Source organism: Podarcis tiliguerta (assembly GCF_965153285.1).
Source record: "Podarcis tiliguerta genome assembly, chromosome: 9".
Taxonomy (NCBI): domain Eukaryota; kingdom Metazoa; phylum Chordata; class Lepidosauria; order Squamata; family Lacertidae; genus Podarcis; species Podarcis tiliguerta.
Window position 1 is genome coordinate 33,063,649 of NC_139542.1, and position 19,331 is coordinate 33,082,979.

The window sequence follows — 19,331 nt, forward strand, 5'->3', positions numbered from 1 at the left end:
TTACTTTTAGATTGGATAAAGCTGTCTCTCACCTTATGCCTCTTATACAGCTGTTGATCTGGTATTGATCTCACACACTCAAAAGCCATTTCATCTGCTACAGTACCAACTTCAAAGCTGTGAGCCAGGGAGTCAAATTCTCCTTTTAGTTATACAAGTACATGCTTACTGAAGTAAAAGTGAAAAGCACAGTTAGAAAGATGAAAATGTGAGTCATTACGAATATGGCAGAGGGTAGGAATTTAGGTGAATTCTGAGACCAAACTTTTCTAGACTTAATGACAAAATAACATCATGGAAAGGGAAAACAAAGTCTATTGTCTCTCCCATAACTATATCAGACTAAGTATCTAAGGAACACACATGATAAGGTTGACTGGCTTAGTTTGTGTGTGTCAAACTACTCTCAAACTCCCCAGTGGAAGATTGGGAAATATTGTGGCAACTATACACACAACATTTTCTGTTTCCAGATCTGAACAGCTAATCTAGATTATCACTCTCTTTTGCTGTTCTGTGACTAGTCTATTAGGATTACTTGGGCCCAAAATAACTGGGCTAAATTGTAGAATCATCAAACCGAAAAGTCTTAAGGTGGAGGGAGAATCCATGAATGATCCTGAAGGAGAAATCGGTTGCAGAGAAAAATACCAACTGCAGATATTACTTTCATTTCTCTCCGACATTCAACACATGTTTTCTGATACTATGTTATCATGGTGCGAATAGTGAACTGTTAGCAGATAGGCAGGCAGTTGTCTCTCCCCCCCCCAAAAAAAAAAATGCACTAAAAGCTTTTTGATCACATAGAGGGATGCATAGTTTCCTTTTATTGCAGACTAGTATACAGTCCTTTCATAATAATTAGTTGTGTTGGAAATTACAATAGTTGCCAATAGGTTGTTTCTAAGCACTTAATACCTAAGCCCAGTTTGACTCTGACAGTTTGATAGTTGCAGACAAGATTGTAGACTATGAAAGAATTCCTGGATTCTACCTCTTTCCTGAAGACTAACTATATTTCTGAGTTTGGACTCCCTCCTGTCTCAAGATCAATAACAAAGCTACAGTTTGTAGGCTGCAGTCTATCTTTGATCTCCTGTGGAGTACAGCAGTTGGAAACAGAGTGGGAATTCATAGTGTCCAGAAATAATGATGTGAGTTGATGCAAATTTCGAAGGTGAATGGAGGTGTAGCCTCCATGATAGTTCCCATGATAGCCTTAACTCTCACAATATTTCCTATTATTTCTTGAGTGCTTGCTATGTCTTAGCAAAATGTTCAATATTCCAACCATTTGCAGAATTAAATCAGAAGTCTTTAAGTAGCCATTTTGCAAGTGTGCATTGTGGGTGGCATTTAAGTAATGCATCCTGTCGGTGCAATGATTTCTGTTTCTGCATGTTCCATTTCACAAGCAGAAATCATTGCACAGATAGAATGTTCATGGAGTGCTACTTCAGATACTACCCTGTCTTACACTAGAATACTCTGTATTATATAACAGCAAGAACATATACTCTAGACTTCCCCACCCCCTGGCCAAGCTGGAAGGAAAGCCAGGAGAGAGAGGGAATTTCTGTACACCCCTGCCTGAGCCTCAAGTGTGCAATGCTGCACACACTGGTGGAGGAATGGGGGGCAGGGGAGCGCACTGACCCCGGCACCACTGGGGAGGGGGGTACCATTGCAGCCACCCTTGGATATGTGCCACGCACCCCCCCAACCACGCTGGGTGCCATACCCCCAGATGCAGGTCATGCCCCTGCTGGCGGTGAGCCACGCCCCAGGACACGGGCCATGCCCCCGCGGGCAGAGTGCCACATCCCTGGGACATGTGCCAACCATGCCCCTGCCTGCTCTCTGCTCCTGATGCCGGAGCATGCAGCTCCGCCACTGGCTGCATTGAGTGTCCATATGGGCACAACTGGGTGAGAGCAACTGACCAACCCAGGTCTCAGTGATGCAGACCAGACCAGCCTCCTCATCTACAATCAGATCATGGATAAGGGAGGCCTTATTCAGAACCAACATGGCATGCAGCAGCAACAGCAGCAGCAAATCTGAGGGCTGGTACAATTCCCCAGGTTGGAAGAGAGTGTGGCACAGGCACTAACCCAGCCTGCCCCACCTTCCCCCACCATAACTTCTCTACCTTATTCTATATATAAATATTTGTTTGTGTTGAAGTTCTTCTATCCAAGAATCTGAGTACACCATCATGCATGCCGTCTTGGTGCATTTTGTGAAATGAAGGTAGAAATTTGCAATGACTGTAACAGTACTGATAAAATTAATTTTAAAAGAAGATTACTAAATGTAATCTAGATGGCTCATCTCTCTCTCTCTCTCTCTTTGTAATAAATCTTGAATTTAAAGTTGATTTGCCATGCATTCAAAACTTATCTTCAAAACTGTATCTTATGAAATTATTTATGTAGAGAATACAAATCAAATAAGCTTGATACCAAGTCAGTTAAAAAAAGATGTATTGCTTTCTTTTTATTTCTGTTATACTACATGAAATGAAAATAACAGTAATCTAGGCACTGTGTCTCTGAAAGTGATGTGAGACTTCAATAATTCTATATGAAGGGAGATTATATATGTGTATGTGTAATAATATAATATAATATAATAATATAATATAATGATATACATGAATCACAAACATTTTATTTTAGTGTTTCTGCAAACAATTTCCTTAGAAACAAAACTTGCTCTGCTGAAGCAGTGATTGATGTTATAAGACCAATGGGGGAAGGAAGGTTTTGATTTTGTTTTGGGAAGGATTTTGGCAGTGATCCTTCCCGAATGCTCTATCAAATCACAGGGAATTGATGAGTACTCAACAAACCACATCCTGGCTTACCGCGCATTTTATGATTATCAGAGGAAAATGGCAACCTGTGATGTCTCCATATGATAGCTATGTAGAAAAGAATTCAAACTGTGGATGGAGGAAGCACAGCATGGACAGGGACAGTGAAGTATAAACAAGAATCTTGGTGTTTGTGATGTAGCTTAGTCAAATACTGCTCAGATACTGTAATCGTGTTAATATTGCAGTAAACAATGATGGTGACAGAGTTGTCTCCCAGGCCATGCCTCTCAGCCCCAACCCCTCCTCACAGAAAAAGTGTCAGTGCTTATACACATGCCATACAAATGAAGATATTAAAAATCCATTTGGCATCTTACACAAAAGCCTGGTTTTTATTTTTGCAGTAGTAGAAAATGTATTTTGATTTTGTTTATTCGGTACATTGTTCTAAAATGCAGGCAGAATAATGATGATGTTGTGAGGGAGCACACCCCAAAATAAAATTACCTCCTCCCAGTAACTACACCACTATAAACAGTAAATATAGAAAGGCATTAATTTGGGAAGAAGCTTTGAACAGTTTCGCAATCCTTGGCGTCTGAAAATTCACAAAGAGTTTGAATGCTTGAAAGTATGTGTTTATAAAAGAAGCTCCTAGAAATTTCAGTGACAACAACAAAAAAGCAACAATTAATAAATTTTGATCAGGAAACATTCCAAAATGTTTTTAAATGTGGCTTTCAGAGCTGTATAATAAAACAAGGGATTCTCTCGGATTCTCTGCAGTAAATTCAGGTTAGCTGTTATCTTAGATAAACATGCAAGGATGTGGTGGAACTAAAATTCCCCAGGCCCTCACTGGTGGCAGACCTGGGTCATCCAAACATGAAGTTAACACAATAACAGTAAAGCTGCCTCAGCGCTGAGCTGGATGTATCCTTGCTAGCAATGGGCCCCAGCGGTCTCTCTGCCATTGATGCAGAGAGATGTTTTCAGAGGCAGACAACTTTAATTCACAATTCCCTTTCCTTGAGGTAAAACGGCAGCAGCTGGAGAAGCTCAGTCCTTTACTAGCTAAGCCATAATTTACAACTCAAGGACAGCAATCAATACAGAAAGCAGATGTCGTGTGAAAACTTCCCATCGTTTTGTCAACCCAACCCTCACCGAAAATCTGAAGTGGGAGAAGTAGCATTAGTGAGGTAAAAAGCAATAACACAGTGAAGGGTGCAGGGAAAACATTGTCAGAAGAACACACAGAGTATGAAGTGGACAGGTAGATATTGGAATGGTAGACATACTTTTCCAGACTAGATTATTTTTTATGCAAAATTCAGCAGCAGGGCTAATTGAGGGATTGGAGGAAAGAAACTTACATGTAAGTTTACATAATAAACTTACCTCATGTTACGAGGAGGGTAGCTGGCAAAGGCAGACTGAGGATTTGTGTGTTTTCACAAAGCTCTAAATACTGCAGCTGAAGAGAACATCCATATATGCCAACTGCCTTTTTATTATTTCAAATAAAGTAACTTTTATTATACAATACAGTCACAGCAAAGAAAAGAAAAGAGCATAGCATTTAGTTTACGGCAACTGCCTTTTAACACACCTTGTTCATTTGCTCACTTGCCTTCCAAATGTTAAGCATTGCTGCAGGTTCCTGCGGAGAGATGGCAGGCAGCAGGAGCACAACATGGTGAAGATGCAATAGCAAAAAAGCTTTGGATTGGTTCTGCTGCCAGGCCATACCACTCTGAGCTGCCCATGACTTGCCCATCACTCTCTCAGGAACCGTAAGCAATGCTTGGTGTTCAAAAGGCAAGTGAGCACAGTTGAAAATACTGGTAGCACCTCACTGACTGCTACTGGGGTAGAAATGTGAGGTTTATTTCACTTGATGCTATAGCCATGTTTCCATAACATGTTATTACCCATCCTGAGCCTCAATAATGTCATAAAAGATAGAGATGTAAAAATAATATGGATATATAAATAACACGATAGATAATAACATGAATGCTGTGAGAGAACTTCACAAAGCACTTAATGAAAGTATGACATTCACTAGCATATGCTGTGCTTTTGGCCACCAAATTAGACCAAAATAAGGCCATGAATAGTTATGATGGTTGTATCTAGCTGGGATATTCTAAGGGTAGGATAACTGTGCTACAAAATCTTTGTGGTCTTTGACTCTAAAGCAAATGTGCATCAACCACATGCCAAAGCAGAACTCCTGGACTCCATCACTCTTTACAATATTGTAAGGCATATTGTAATTTTTTTAATTGGTTTTATTTTAAGCTTATCTGAAAAATAAATAAATACAATAAACACATAAATACCATAAGCTGGAATACATGTATTTATGCACTCCAGAAGTCTTTTCTCCTATTCTCCCAAACAACAGTTTTTTAATAGGCTTGCCATATGTCAGGAAAATTCCGGATATGTCCTGGTTTCCCAGGAGGATTTGGGGGGAAACGTCAGGGGAAAGCCTCAATGCGATGGAAAAAGCAGCGGAAACAGCTTCAAAAGCTCAAACTCCTAAAAAAAAAAGCTCAACAACTTGGAATTTAACTTTTTGAAATATGGCATCCCTAGTTTTTCCTTCATCCCTTTTTATACTCCACGGAGCTTAGGGGTTGAAGAGTGTGTGCTTGGGGGGGGGGGTCCTTGTGTTTGGAAAACATATGGAAAAGTTCTATGCACAGTTTCAGATGCCTATTTGCATTCTCTCCCCACCCCCTCAAACAGTTTTGGGTTAGTGTTGTTCCCATCACTGTGGTAGATAAAGCAGCATATTTTCCCTCCCAAGTTTAAAGGAAGATCTGACATTCAACTATTATATGAGGGAAATGTTGCCTTTTCTGAAGTTTGCCTAACAGCATCACTCAATTTACAGCAAAGCAGGCTACAAAGGCAGCTGAGTAGACAAGGGACTCGTGATGGTAAGCTTCTATATTCTTCCAGACATTCATCTAAAAAATGTGACTGGCACAGATAAAGAAGGCTGAATTGGTTGGTATTCATGTCATTCAAATGTGTTTGCTTTTTTAAAAAAGGAATTGTCAAAGAAAGCTTCCTGCATGCTGTCAGCAGCAAATGACTGAAGGAATCTTTATCTCAGGGAGGAATTCTCAAAACTTTGTCAGGGGGAAAGTTCCGAAGTCAATGGAATATGTTTGAATCTTCTGGAGTGTAACAAGGAAAAAGGAAAGCATGTTTTCTTCTTCTTCCTGGAATTACTTTCTTCCTCTTATTAACCCCCTGGATAACTGGATTAAAGGAAAAGGGACAGACAGGGACAGATGGATAAATTAGAAAAGACCCCAACAACATTTCAGAGAAAAGAAACTTTACAAGAAATGCAGTTGTTTTAAAAGGGTTAGAAACATGCATGGGGATGTCACAGGACCACATGGACTACCCCAGATGCCTGCTTCTGATGCACCTTCTGCTCCATGCCCACATGTTTGGTAACCATAGGAAGAGACTTTACACATGCGCCCATCATAGTTGCATAGACCTTTTCCATGTGTAGGGGATCTTGGCCATTCAGAAACCCACATGACACAGGGGAGATTTATGTGTGTTGTTGTGGTATGCACATAAGACACACACATGCACACACCCCATTACCCACGCAACCATAGGTTCTGTGGTTGATGGGGGAATCAGTGTTGGGGCTGGAGCTAGCCTATATGGTTTTAATAGGGGTGCTTTTAAAGTATTAGTGACCAACTCAGGCAGCGAATTTCCTGTCATGCACCAACTGACATAGTCTGCTGACGTATTGGCAGGAGACAGGAAGCAGCTTCCCATCCCCCAGCAATTGCCTTGATCTCTCAAGAAAGGCATGCCTCGTACATCTCTCAGTATTGATGTGCCTTCTGTAATTCTTTTTCCAAAGACTTGGCAAAACTTCTGGAATCTTCCATACATGTGGTCATTCAGACTTTGTGGGACTACAACTCCTATCATTGCTGGCCATCAACTATACCCACACTTACATTAAGTCATTGGGAAGAACGGCACCATGAAACGATGTCATCGTCAGCTTCCATCATTACTGACCTTTGGCCATGTTGGCTGGGATTGATAGGGGTTGGGAGTCCAACAACAACTGCTGGGCTACAGGTTCCTCACACTTGGCTTACTATACATCTTCCAAATAATTTGTTGTTGATGATTAAATTTCTATACCACCCTTCATCCGAGGATCACAGGGCTTTTTACAGTACAAAAACACAATAATACATAATAACAAATAAACCAATAACAAAACAAAAGAAATACTGTCAATGTACAAACAAGAAGAGATGATAAAAATTAAAAACAAACCAGCTCAACTGGAGGTTACTTGGCTAAGTGGAAACAATCAAGTGGAATTAAGGTACATTAAGTACACACAATTAATTTTTTCCTTAGCCAACCATGAAACTTTGGCATGTTCAGTTGGCTGCAGAGTTATCACATATTAGACTACTCCAGACAACCCTGTCACTGATTAGGCTCCACACATTCCACACCACCCTAAGTTGGATGAAAACGCTCCTGGTCACATGTAATTTGGACATCCAGAAACAATGCTAGGTCTAGAAACACACAAACAAAAAGTGAACTTACTTCTTCAAGGAAAGTGAAAACTTAACCAACACCAGATCAGTTTTCCTCCTTGACTGAAGTCCGTCTGTCTTGCCAGGATGAAGTGTCAGCAGATAGTTGGATGACTTTAGCAAATTGATGACCGCCAACCTCAAGCACTCAGACAACCTCACTGCAAATCCTTTCAATGTTTGAGAAATTTGTGGCCCTTATTCATCCAATAATTAGTATCTGATATCTTTTTTTTCCTGTATCCACGTTTAAAGGAGAAATGTGACAATATGCTGCATATTTCTGTGCATAAAATACAGATTTGTTGATATTTCTAAAAGACAAACGGTATTGAAACTGATAGCAAAAGAGAGCTTTAAATCAGACAGAAAAACTGGAAAGAAAGAAAGGTGGAAAAGAACATTCAGTGAATGGCAAATGATGAAAGAAAGCATTTTCTCTTTTATTTTTCATCTTAACAAATTAGTTTAATCTGTGTCCAGCAGTGATTGTATTGTTGTCAGAGGCTGAAAAGAGAAACTGCCACAAAGGTAAGCTGAATGACCTTTGAAAACATTGTTTAAAAGAAATGTTCTTTTGTAATAAAGTCCAAAGAGGCTTGAGGAAATGGAGTATTGGGGGGATAAATTGCATATCATTTGTCCCTGTCTCTGAGCTGACTACTTTTACAGGCTTATGGCTTTCTGAAAGAATCTTTCGGTTGTGAGACCTGAGATACAATAGTTCCTATTGTGTCCCTGCTGCTTCCCTCCTCTCATTCTTTTTCCTTTTAGTTTCTTTTATACACAAAGTTATTTAAAAGATGCAATTTAGTTTTTAAGACAAGTCAGCTTTGTGGCGATATCTTTAGTGGAGGAATGCTTTCTCTCTCTCTATATATATATGAAAGGTGTTTTATTTTCTGTACACAAAAGTTTGAAGTATATAATTAGGATCCCATCAACACTACGTCAATTTTCCATTCTGTTATCTAAAAGGACAACATTTGGTTTTGGCCTCTGTGCAATAAGTACACATTGCAAAAACCATCTTCAAGATATGCTGCTCCACAACTATAGAATATCCTGTAGAGATTGGACTTCATGCAATTCAAGTAGATGCAAAAGTACTTGTGGTTCAATTTCCACCTTCTTATGCTGTGAAAGGAACATTTGTACATTACACCCACCCACCCCCTGAAGATGGTTTGTTCCACATATATCTGTCTTATGGCTTGGTTTGAGGACAGAATTATTATTTGTTTGTCACCCTAGTAGATTACCTGTGCCACAACACACACACACAAACACAAACATATACAGTGGTACCTCGGGTTACATACGCTTCAGGTTACATACGCTTCAGGTTACAGACTCCACTAACTCAGAAATAGTGCTTCAGGGTAAGAACTTTGCTTCAGGATGAGAACAGAAATCGTGCTCCAGCGGCGCGGTGGCAGTGGGAGGCCCCATTAGCTAAAGTGGTGCAGTTTCAGGTTAAGAACGGACCTCCGGAACAAATTAAGTACTTAACCCGAGGTACCACTGTACAACCATCCTAATTCTCCTGTGCAACCATCCTAATTCTCCTGGCCCTAATACCGTAAACCATGGTATCCTCCCAGGGTGCCTTAGGGCAATGATGCTGGGGGCACATTGTAACTGAATATCTCTGTCTCTGAATTAGAGGTCTGGGAAGGTGGTCCTGAGACATTGCAGTTCCGCATATCAAGTGGTTTGTTGCAGCATGTTGTATCATTTTTCCTAATATGTATATAAAACTTTAAGGTTGTTAATGGACTGGATGTGAGTGAGCAAAATACAATTGTACCCAGAAAAGGTGCAAATGATCAGGCAATCCTAGAATATAGGCTATTCTGGTGAGACTGCAACCCCCATGTCTCCAAAAATCAAGCCCATATTTTGCCAGTGCTTCTGGATGTTCCTAGGAAGCTGTTTTATAATGAGTCAGACCACTGTTGCATCAAGCCACAGCATTGTCTACACTGACTGGTAGTGGCTTTCTAGTGTTCCAGACAATCAGTCTTCCACAGATTCTGGGGACTGAACCTGAGACATTCAGCTTGCAAGGCAGATACTCTACCATGTTGCCACCATCACCACAGAAATATAAAATAGCACTCTTACTTTAAATATTGATGACATAGACATAGGAAATGTGTTATGATAATACAAGATCAGCAATGAAAAGCATGTACTAGGATACAGAAAGAAGCTGGTGGGGGGGAGAAAGAGAGCTAAATTGCACAAAGCCTAATTGTAGAAAGGTAAGTAGTTATTTATGGATTTCAGGAGATGAGGTTTAATATTCCTGACTTACTTGATGTTTTAAGTGCCATTTTTTTTGCTTGAATGCTAACATTTTATCACCATCTATATATTTTATGTCTTGGGGCTTCCTGTATTAAATATGCTTCTTTGTTTTCTTCTGAAGCAGCAGTGACATCTAAAAGTCAATAATTCAACACAAGAATACATTTCTGGGCTCTTCTTCTTGGTTTACAAAGATACTCCCAGGTGGCTAGAAAGAGTTTTTGGAATATGGCTGTTAAAGAATTTGGTTGGGAAACATATTTTATAGCTAAATTGAAAAACCCCCTGAATGTATTTGTATATGATATCATAATGTACTTCCTTCATGTACATCCTACACACACATACCCCAGGTGCACAGCACAGCAGCTAGCTCCACCTCTGTGTCCACTCAGAAGTAGACCCTATTGACTGTAGCCTTATGTTACTGAACCATCGTGTGTCAAAGCTGCGATGCCATGTTCCCCGCCGAAATACACTGCAAGCAGCTTTCCTTGCTACATCCATAACACCCCACACATACCTCCCATGCTGCTTCTTTGTTAGCTAGCTTAGTTAACAAGAAGCAAGATTTTGCCCTTGGGTGTTGTGTTACTGAATCTTGAAAATTTTGTAAGGTGGGTTATAGAACTGGGCAGATGGAATCATCAGAGGGAGTATTCCTTTTAAAATATGGTTACCAGACATCCCCGTTTCCCGGGGACAGTCCCCGGATTTACAAATATGTCCCCAGACAAAATCCGTCCCCGGAATGTCCCCGGATTTCATTTAATGTCCCTGGATTTATGTTTTAAGTGTTGTAGATTTATTAGTAGGGAATGAATGTTGTGTGATTGGTTCAACGGCACAAGACACGTCATATGGGGACTTCCGGTGAGGCAAAATGGCAGGCGCCACAGCAGCGAGCAGCTCCTGAAGCCAGCTCCTGAAGCCAGCCAGAGCCAACTGCGCTACCAGGCCGGCTCTGGGCTGCTGAGACTGCAGCTGCCACCGCCACTGCTGAGGGGGAACCGGGCATGCCTGGTGCATCAACTGGGGGAACCACTGACACACACACCCCACTACCCAAATCGAGCCGGGAGCAAAAGCACCCAGCCACCTGGCCGACTGCCCAATGGCATTCTGCAGCCAGGAAAACTCCAGAGCCAACACAGGGAGAAGGAGGAGAGGAGTAGGAGAAGGAAGACAGAGAAAGAAGGAGAAAAAAGATGGAAGCCCCGACATTGCTGCGCTACTGCCGCTGCTGAGGAGAGGTAGGAGAGCACTTGGAAGGCAAGGACATGTGGCCGAGCCCAGGCCTGACCCGAGCCTACTCCATGGTGGCTAGCACTTCAAGAGAGCAGGCCGGGACCCAGAGGAAGACTGCGTGACAGAGGAGATCACAGAACAGAAAATATTAGTTTTCTTTAAATAACTTTTTTTATCTTTTCAAAAGGAAAGAAAAATTGTCCCCGGATCCTTTGAAAAAAAATCTGCTAACCTTCTTTTAAAACCAGATGTTCCTTGGACTATGACTTTTTCTAAATATTTGCCTGTGTTCACATGAACATATTGGCTGTTTTAGTAATTTGAGTAAAAGAAATGAGAAATCACACACACACACACACACACACAGGTTCCTGTGAGGCTCAAGGCTCAAGTAATGTAGCCCGGATCCAACTCAGTTATGGCTTCAAACCTGCTTTACATATCTATTCCCTCCTCCTCACCAGTCAGAATCATTTCTCCAGAGCTGTGCCATAACTTCATGAACAGTCCTCTATTTTATGAAGTTGTATTTAAGTCTACCTTGTCCAGATTTTCTCTGCTACCTCTGAGTTTCTGGTAGTGTTAGTTTCAGAGTTCCTTTTGGAAGTGTTGTCACTTGTGCCGCTATCTTAGCTACTGCTCTCTCTTTCCTCTAGCCCTTTTCTTACATCCAATAGGGAGCTATAGTTCAGTCAGTAGAGCATGAGACTCTTAATCTCAGGGTCGTGCATTTGAGTCCCATGTTGGACAAAAGTAATTGGTCATGCTTTTGTTCCTGTTGGGGGATGATGGAGTCACACAACATCGGAAAGGCCTATTGTTCCCCAGCCTTGGTATAGACAATACTGCATGAACTGACCAATGTTCTGACTCAGGCTGTTTCATATTTCCATATACATAACATGTACAATATTTGTCACATTAGATCAAATATATACATTTTAAAATAGTGCTGTAAATTTAAGCTTTTAGGGGTCTGTTATTTAGTGAGTTTATGGCTAAGAGATGTCCTTCTTTATAGTGCCCTCAGCTAAACCATTTATTCTGCAAGGATAAATGTATGTGTGCGACTGCATGCCTGTGTTCCATTCAGGTTACCTTTTCCTGCTTAGTACCAAGATGTCTTAATTACTGATCAACTTGACTTCACACATAAGGCCTTAGGTGTGACTAACATTATCTGAAACCTATTAGGGCTGCTGCTTTAAAATTAGGTTAAGAAAATTCAATCTAAAAGATTGCTAAGTAATGAATTTTCTCTGGCAATGCATTTTTAACCAAATACTTTAAATACCAGAAAAACTCAGGCTGTGAACATTCTCCTAAGTTGTATATTACCTTATGTGTTCTTTATGCCTGGTAACCCATTAATTATTGCTCATATTGACATATAATGTGTTTATGAATTACAGATGTATTGTGATTTGATAGGTTGCTTCTCAGGGGGATAATATTGATGGTTATTATTTCTCTCGACCCATTCTTGGTGATAATTGTAACATAATGTGTGTTTTTCTAGTAGAAACTATATTGAAAACACAGGAGCAAACAATAAAGCCATAAGAGTTCTTAAAGAAAACAAAAGTGCTTATTTTCTGGCTGTAGGAAAGACTTGTATTTTTTGTAGCTGAGGGAATTAAATCAATTAAGCCATTGATTAACCGTGCTAACTATGTACAGAGAGTGGAGAAGTCTAAAGAAACTAAGCGATGAAGGAGAAATATAGGACCCCTTCCATGAATGAAATTCCCTTTCCATCAATGGAAACCCCTTCCAGGAATGCAGTGCCTGTAAGTTGTACATATTTCACCAAATAAAAATTAGGGAATGTATGTTTGGGATGGATGGGAAAATAATACTATTTTTCATGGTAAAATGAGACAAATATCTCATGGATGCATCTACAAAGAACATGCTTGTATAAGATACACATGAAAATATGACAGAAAAGTAGAAAAATCTGTATCAGTTCAAATACTAGTTTTCTACTGTAACCATCCTTCTAAAAAACATAAGAAGCAACTGTCAACATGTGGATAATAGTTAATGCGATCAACACAAGTTTTGTTATTGAAGCTGGGGGGGGGAGGAAACAGCGTGGCTCAAAGAATATTGGGTGACTCTAATCATGAATATATTAATAGGCATGGGTGCTTTTAGGTATTATAATTCATAGCAGTTATAAAAAATAGCATTCATTGTGGGATCAATCAATAAAATGTGTTGGTTTATTTGTTTAAAAGCATATAACCCCCCTTTAAAAAAAGAATAACTCAAGATCGCTTATAGAATATTTCAACGATACATAAACCATGCTGGATTAGTCATCACTGACTTATCACATTGATTTCAAAGGACCCTATCAATTGCACTGGAAATAAAGCACAACTAACATAACCTGATCCTACTTCTCTGCCCCTGTCAAATCAGTTCAAATTACTCAAATCAGTTTCAAAAAATAAAAGCAAGATGGAGGGTAAAACAATCAAAGGACTATGATCCTCATTGATTGTCTAACTTCTAGGAGGCAGCAATCCATCACAGCATATAATTCTTTCCCCAGAGAGTACTACTGAAGATGGAGGTAAAGGGACCCCTGACCATTAGGTCCAGTCGTGGCCGATTCTGGGGTTGCGGCGCTCATCTCACTTTAATGACCAAGGGAGCCAGTGTACAGCTTCCGGGTCATGTGGCCAGCATGACTAAGCCACTTCTGGCGAACCAGAACAGTGCACGGAAATGGCGTTTACCTTCCCGCCGGAGCAGTACCTATTTATCTACTTGCAATTTGACGTGCTTTTGAACTGCTAGGTGTTAGGATATTTCCGTTCCACCTTAAAAGGGGACAGGCTGTTGTGAGTCACAGCCTGCGTATTTCCTGTTCACAGGAAGTTTCTGTTTTGTATATAGCTGTTGTTTTTCTCTCTGTGCCTCGACACGCAGGCAGGCAGTCATGTTTTTCTTTGTTCTGACCAACACTGAATAAAGTTGTAAATAATGCTCTCCTGAGTGCATCTTTCGTTGTGCGAACTCTGTGAAAGGGAGTGCACCAGTCCTTGGAATGTGGACAGCTATTTCTGAGGCTTGTGTCGCTAATTGACTGATACTGTTCTACGGGAGATTGATGGATTGTCCGGAATCGACGTGGAGCCATGATGGCCTCTGTCTCCCTGGCAGTATCCCAACAGGAGCAGGGACTGAGCAACGGGAGTTCACCCCGTTGCGGGGATTCGAACTGCTGACCTTTTGATCAGCAGGTCATAGGCTCTGTGGTTTAATCCACAGCACCACCTGCATCCCTATGAGGGTACTACTAGGAAGGGCCATAAATGAATAAGTATTAGTAAACATGGTAAATGTGTGTGGTGGAGGGGAGAAGCATTGCCCTTTGCAGAAGCTGCTAGTTCTCTTAGGAGTTTTCTTGCAAACCTTTAGCAGCTCAGCTTCTTACCACGCAGAGGAATCAGCAAAGCCCAGATGCCTGCAAGAGCTCAGCTATGATTTGGGCAATTTCTGAGCACCACTCTTTTTATTTGTGGCCTTACCATACTTGCACAATATTTCACTACTACAGTAAGGCACACGCTTCTGAACTTTTCATGCTCTCATCCTTCGATCACGAATCTAGAACACAAGTAGCTCTCATCCTCTGCTCACTGCTGTACTACAATGCCATAGGTTATCTTCTGCTACTTACTGCTGCTCCTTTCCCTTTCTCTCATAGTTCTTGAACTGGAGTCATCCAACAAAGCTGGGTCATGTTGAGATTCTGGACATGGTGAGTAGTTAATTTAAAATTAGCTACCAGAAAAGGTAGTGATGGCCACCAACTTTGACAGCTTTAAAAGGGGATTTGTCAAATTATATCAATTGCAAGTAGCCACGTGGGTTAAATGCTACCTTCAGTTGCTGGATAAAACAGCTAGAAAGTGCAACTGAATTTGGAACCTGCTCATGGGCTTCCTAGGGGCACCTAGTCAGACATGCTGGAAATAGAATGCTGAACTAGATGGGCCTATAACCTGCTAGATGGGCCTATGGGCCTATCGGGGATCTTCTTATGTTATATTCCCAAAGGCATGAAACCAGAATTTTACAGTAAACTAGAATTAATTTCAGAAGTGGTGCAATACATAGTTTCGTGAAAATATTTATATTCTGGGATCAAAAGGGGAAAGGATCAAGGCAGGACAATCAAAGTAATGGAAATTAGGAAAAAAAGATACTGGGAATTCATCATTAATAGAAATCTATAACACTTTTGTACAATTAGAGATTATGCTCTTACTAAAATAATTACACATTTTCCAACTAATTTCTTAAGATATAATGGGAACCAGAAGCTCTATAACTTTCACATTATTACCACTTACGACACATCACTGTTGTAGAATGACTGTAATGAATTTGTATCATGCATACCACTTGGGCAGTTAACAAATTAGGCTTATTGAAATGTGAAGTAGAGCTTTTAAAGTGGCACATGTTAAAGCTTTTATTTGTATTACTCCACCCCCCCTTTCTTCTATGTGAATTTTCTTTAAAAAATACTGTCACCTTCCTAATAATCTTTACTTCAATCTGTCAACCATTTTTCATTCTGCCACTCAAAAGTGTTTAAGTGAAATTATTTAATGCATAATGAGTGGGCTTTACCTTTTGTGTATTGTTTTAAGCTTTCTGTATTTTCAGCATTTTGAAGTTTACTACTGGTTTCAGTAGTAAACTTTTATAACTATGATCAACTCCACAATAAAATGAAATTTATGTACTCTGCTTTATTGGATCCATTAAAAATGCTTCAGCGGTATGGGTAGAATTACTGTTCTGGTGAACTGTTCAGGAAAGAACTTCTGAAACTCTATATGTTATGGGACATGACCAGGGAAAAGGAATGTTCCTATAAATGCACCTGAATACCAAACTAGACGTGAATATGTAACATGAACAGCTTTTTGACCCCTTTGAACTTTTACAGATAGTTCCTGGGCCTGCAGTGCAGAGGTTGTGGGAGATAGTCACCCCTTCCTTCTATGCCGTTTTCCCATTGACTTTCCTCTCTCAAGCAGGGGTGGCTAGGGCCCATTGGGAATGGTACAGCAGGAAGTAGGGAGACCAACAGCAGCTGGAGTCAGAGTCAAGAGCAGGCAGAGACAACTAATTCTAGATGTGTTCCCATCTTTCTCCCTGCTGAGTTCTACATGGCAACAATGAGAGTAAGTTGTAGGAAGCTAGCAGGCAATGCCACCCCCTCTAGACTAGTTGTAAGTAAGAAGGAAGGCAGATGGGGTGGCTGAGGACAGAGCAACATTATCACCCACCTAGCTGCTATTTGGGTGAGGAAATAGTGAAACTGGAATGCTATTTGCACACCTCTATTGTAATGTCTTACTTGCCTTGACGAGTATTCTTATGAAGAAAATTTGGGACATATTTATGTGTTATATAAGGCACACTCCTGCATTGTCTCCCAAAACAGACAGATGCCAGCAATCCCATGACACATGCCTGCTGCCTAAAATATAAAACCCTATGCCAAGTCCTCCCCTATATAATGCATACATAATACAGCTTGACTCACCGTGTCATTGGGTTGGCTCCAGACTTAATCATGCTTAAAACAGACCTACTTAAATCAGTAGGACTGAAGTTTCATTGAGAACTTCAGTGGGACTCTAAGTAGGGCCACGGCTGCAATCTTAACCCCACTAGGGAATAAGCACCTGTAAATTCAATAGGACTTACTGTTTAGTACTCATGGTTAGAGTTGCATTGTTAGTCTGGTTTCAACATGTTATGCTGAGCATTTTCCTTTCTGACTAGTATCAGTGGGCAAAGGAGTTTAGGCAGTCCCCCCCCCCCCGGTTTGTCATATGACTTTAAACAAGAACAAAAGTTTCAGTTCACCTTTTAAATATATTTTCTCTAACATTGTACAGGGACAGAGAGGTGATGTATTGTACCTGAGAGCCAGCTACGGTAATTCTTTTCTAAGCCACAGCACTGGATTCAGCATTGCATGTTACAGTTTTCATTTCCCGGTTATTGTTCGTAAACAACAATAACTGATAAAATATTGCAGTTTCTAAAAGCTTTGTTTGGGCAGCTTGTAATTAAATGTATCCATTGTTGTTAGTCAGATGATCTCCACTTCTAAATTTACTAAGGATCGTATATGAAATATGTCTCTTAATAATGAGAAACACAGGAATATTGTGGTGCTGATATTATCTTCTGGCTTTACATCAGTCAGGGGATATTTTCCCCCATGAAGTATACTTGATAGTGTAATAACAATCAAACAGCTACAGTAAACTAATAGAGGTAATGAAACTCTACTAGTACCTGGAGACCCTTGATATGGGGGGGGGGGTGAAAGTTAGATGAATTTGGAGATCATTGTTTCATTAATTCATTACATTGCTCTTCTGAAGTCCCAAAAGGAGTTTGGATTTAGGATGTGGAGCATCTAGGTGTGAGAGAATTGAAAAAAATGTATCATAGAACTCAGCACAGCTATCCACTTATGAGAGATTGGCAGTTGTGCAGCCTTGAGTCATGCCTACTGTTCAACAAGTCTACTCCCAAAGTCATATGGAGATCATGCAAAGAATAATGTTGGTTTCATATACCGTATTTTTTGCTCCACCACACTCACTTTTTTCCTCCTAGAAAGTAAGGGGAAATGTCTCTGCATGTTATGGAGCAAATGCCTACAGATGGCGGGAGGATCTGCTGCAGTCGTGAGCAGAGGATCCATGGTTCCCCTTCCTTCCCTCCTCCGTGGCTCGCTTTGCTCGCTTTGAAACAGCAAAGCGGGAGAAGAGCCACTGAGTGGGGAGAAGAGAGGGACAGAGAGCCTGGTTACAAAGCACGGATCCACATGGATCCTCAGGATTTAAGCACTGGGTCACCCCAAATTCACCATCAGATCACATAGCATGTCCATGGCTATAGCTTGCACCAAAAAAATCACGCACCCACTGTTGCCTGGGGCTGCAGTGGTGCAAAAACGTGGTTACAAAGCATGGATCCACATGGATCCTCAGGATTTTTGCATTGGGCTACCCCAAACTCACCGTCAGATCACATGTCTGTGGCCACAGCATGAACCACAAAAATCATACATCCACTGTTTCGTTTAGAATATTTTTTTCTTGTTTTCCTCCTCTAAAAACTATGTGCGTGTTATGGTCGGGTGTGTGTTATAGAGCGAAAAATACGGTATAGACTTGTTGGTTGTCAGTGGTCAAATAAAAAAAAAGAGTAGAACACTTTAAAAAGTACAAAACATGTGGACAGAGATGCTGAAGAAATCAGTTTGTTCTCTATTTTGACTCATTGTACGAAGCACAAAAACAGGAACACAAACACAGACACACCAACCTCTTTTCAATCATGTCCCAGGCTTTCATCAACCTTCCTGCATGGAACCTTCCTGCATGCAAAGTTGGGAATAACTACTTGCTACTTGCTACGAAAGGTCATACCAATAACAAACTTAGTTGGTCTGTAAGGTGCTACTGGAAGGAATTTTTTTATCTTGTTCCACCTACGGCAGACCAACACGGCTACCTACCTGTAACTACTTGCTATTAGTACGTGTTTGTGTTTGCATGGACCAATTTCCATTTTTTAAACTTGTATGAGAACCATTTTACATGAGCGTTGGGGTTGCTGCTAACAGTAGTCCATTGTTAAAGCTAACACAAAGAGAAATGATGTAAATGCTCTATAGCAGGGTGGTCCAACTTTTCATACCAAGTGGGCCACAGGATGGAATCTACAGGTCTCACGTCATGTGGAACGGGGAAGCAAGCCCCAAATTTGGTGCCCCCCAAGCCTCACACTGCCTTCCTAAAGGCAGGTAAGGAGGTGCCCAGTTTTGGCAAGGAGGCCTGAGGGCTTTGGCAGGGTCCTAGAGCCCCACTCAACATCTTTCCCAAAGTTGGGAAAACTGGGACCACTCTGATGTGTAAGATACAGTCATTCAAAGTACTATACTATTCTGGTGTTTTCCAGACAGTAAAGATGGCGTAAAGGAATTGCTGCTGACGTATGTCACATTTTTGTATGGTTTTGTCAAAACAGCATAAGTAATACATTTGCATTTGATAAATTTATTATGGTGATTTTTTGAGGGAAAGCAATGCTTTAACATTGTAAAAAGCACCCATGACAAAGTCAATTTCACAGCAATAAAATAGGATTAAAAAATTATTTACTGACATTTGATAAGTGTGCTAATTGACATCTGGCCTCCTGTAGTTAATACGTTAAACATCAAGTTTAAGTGCATATTTTGTACCATTAGGATTTATTAA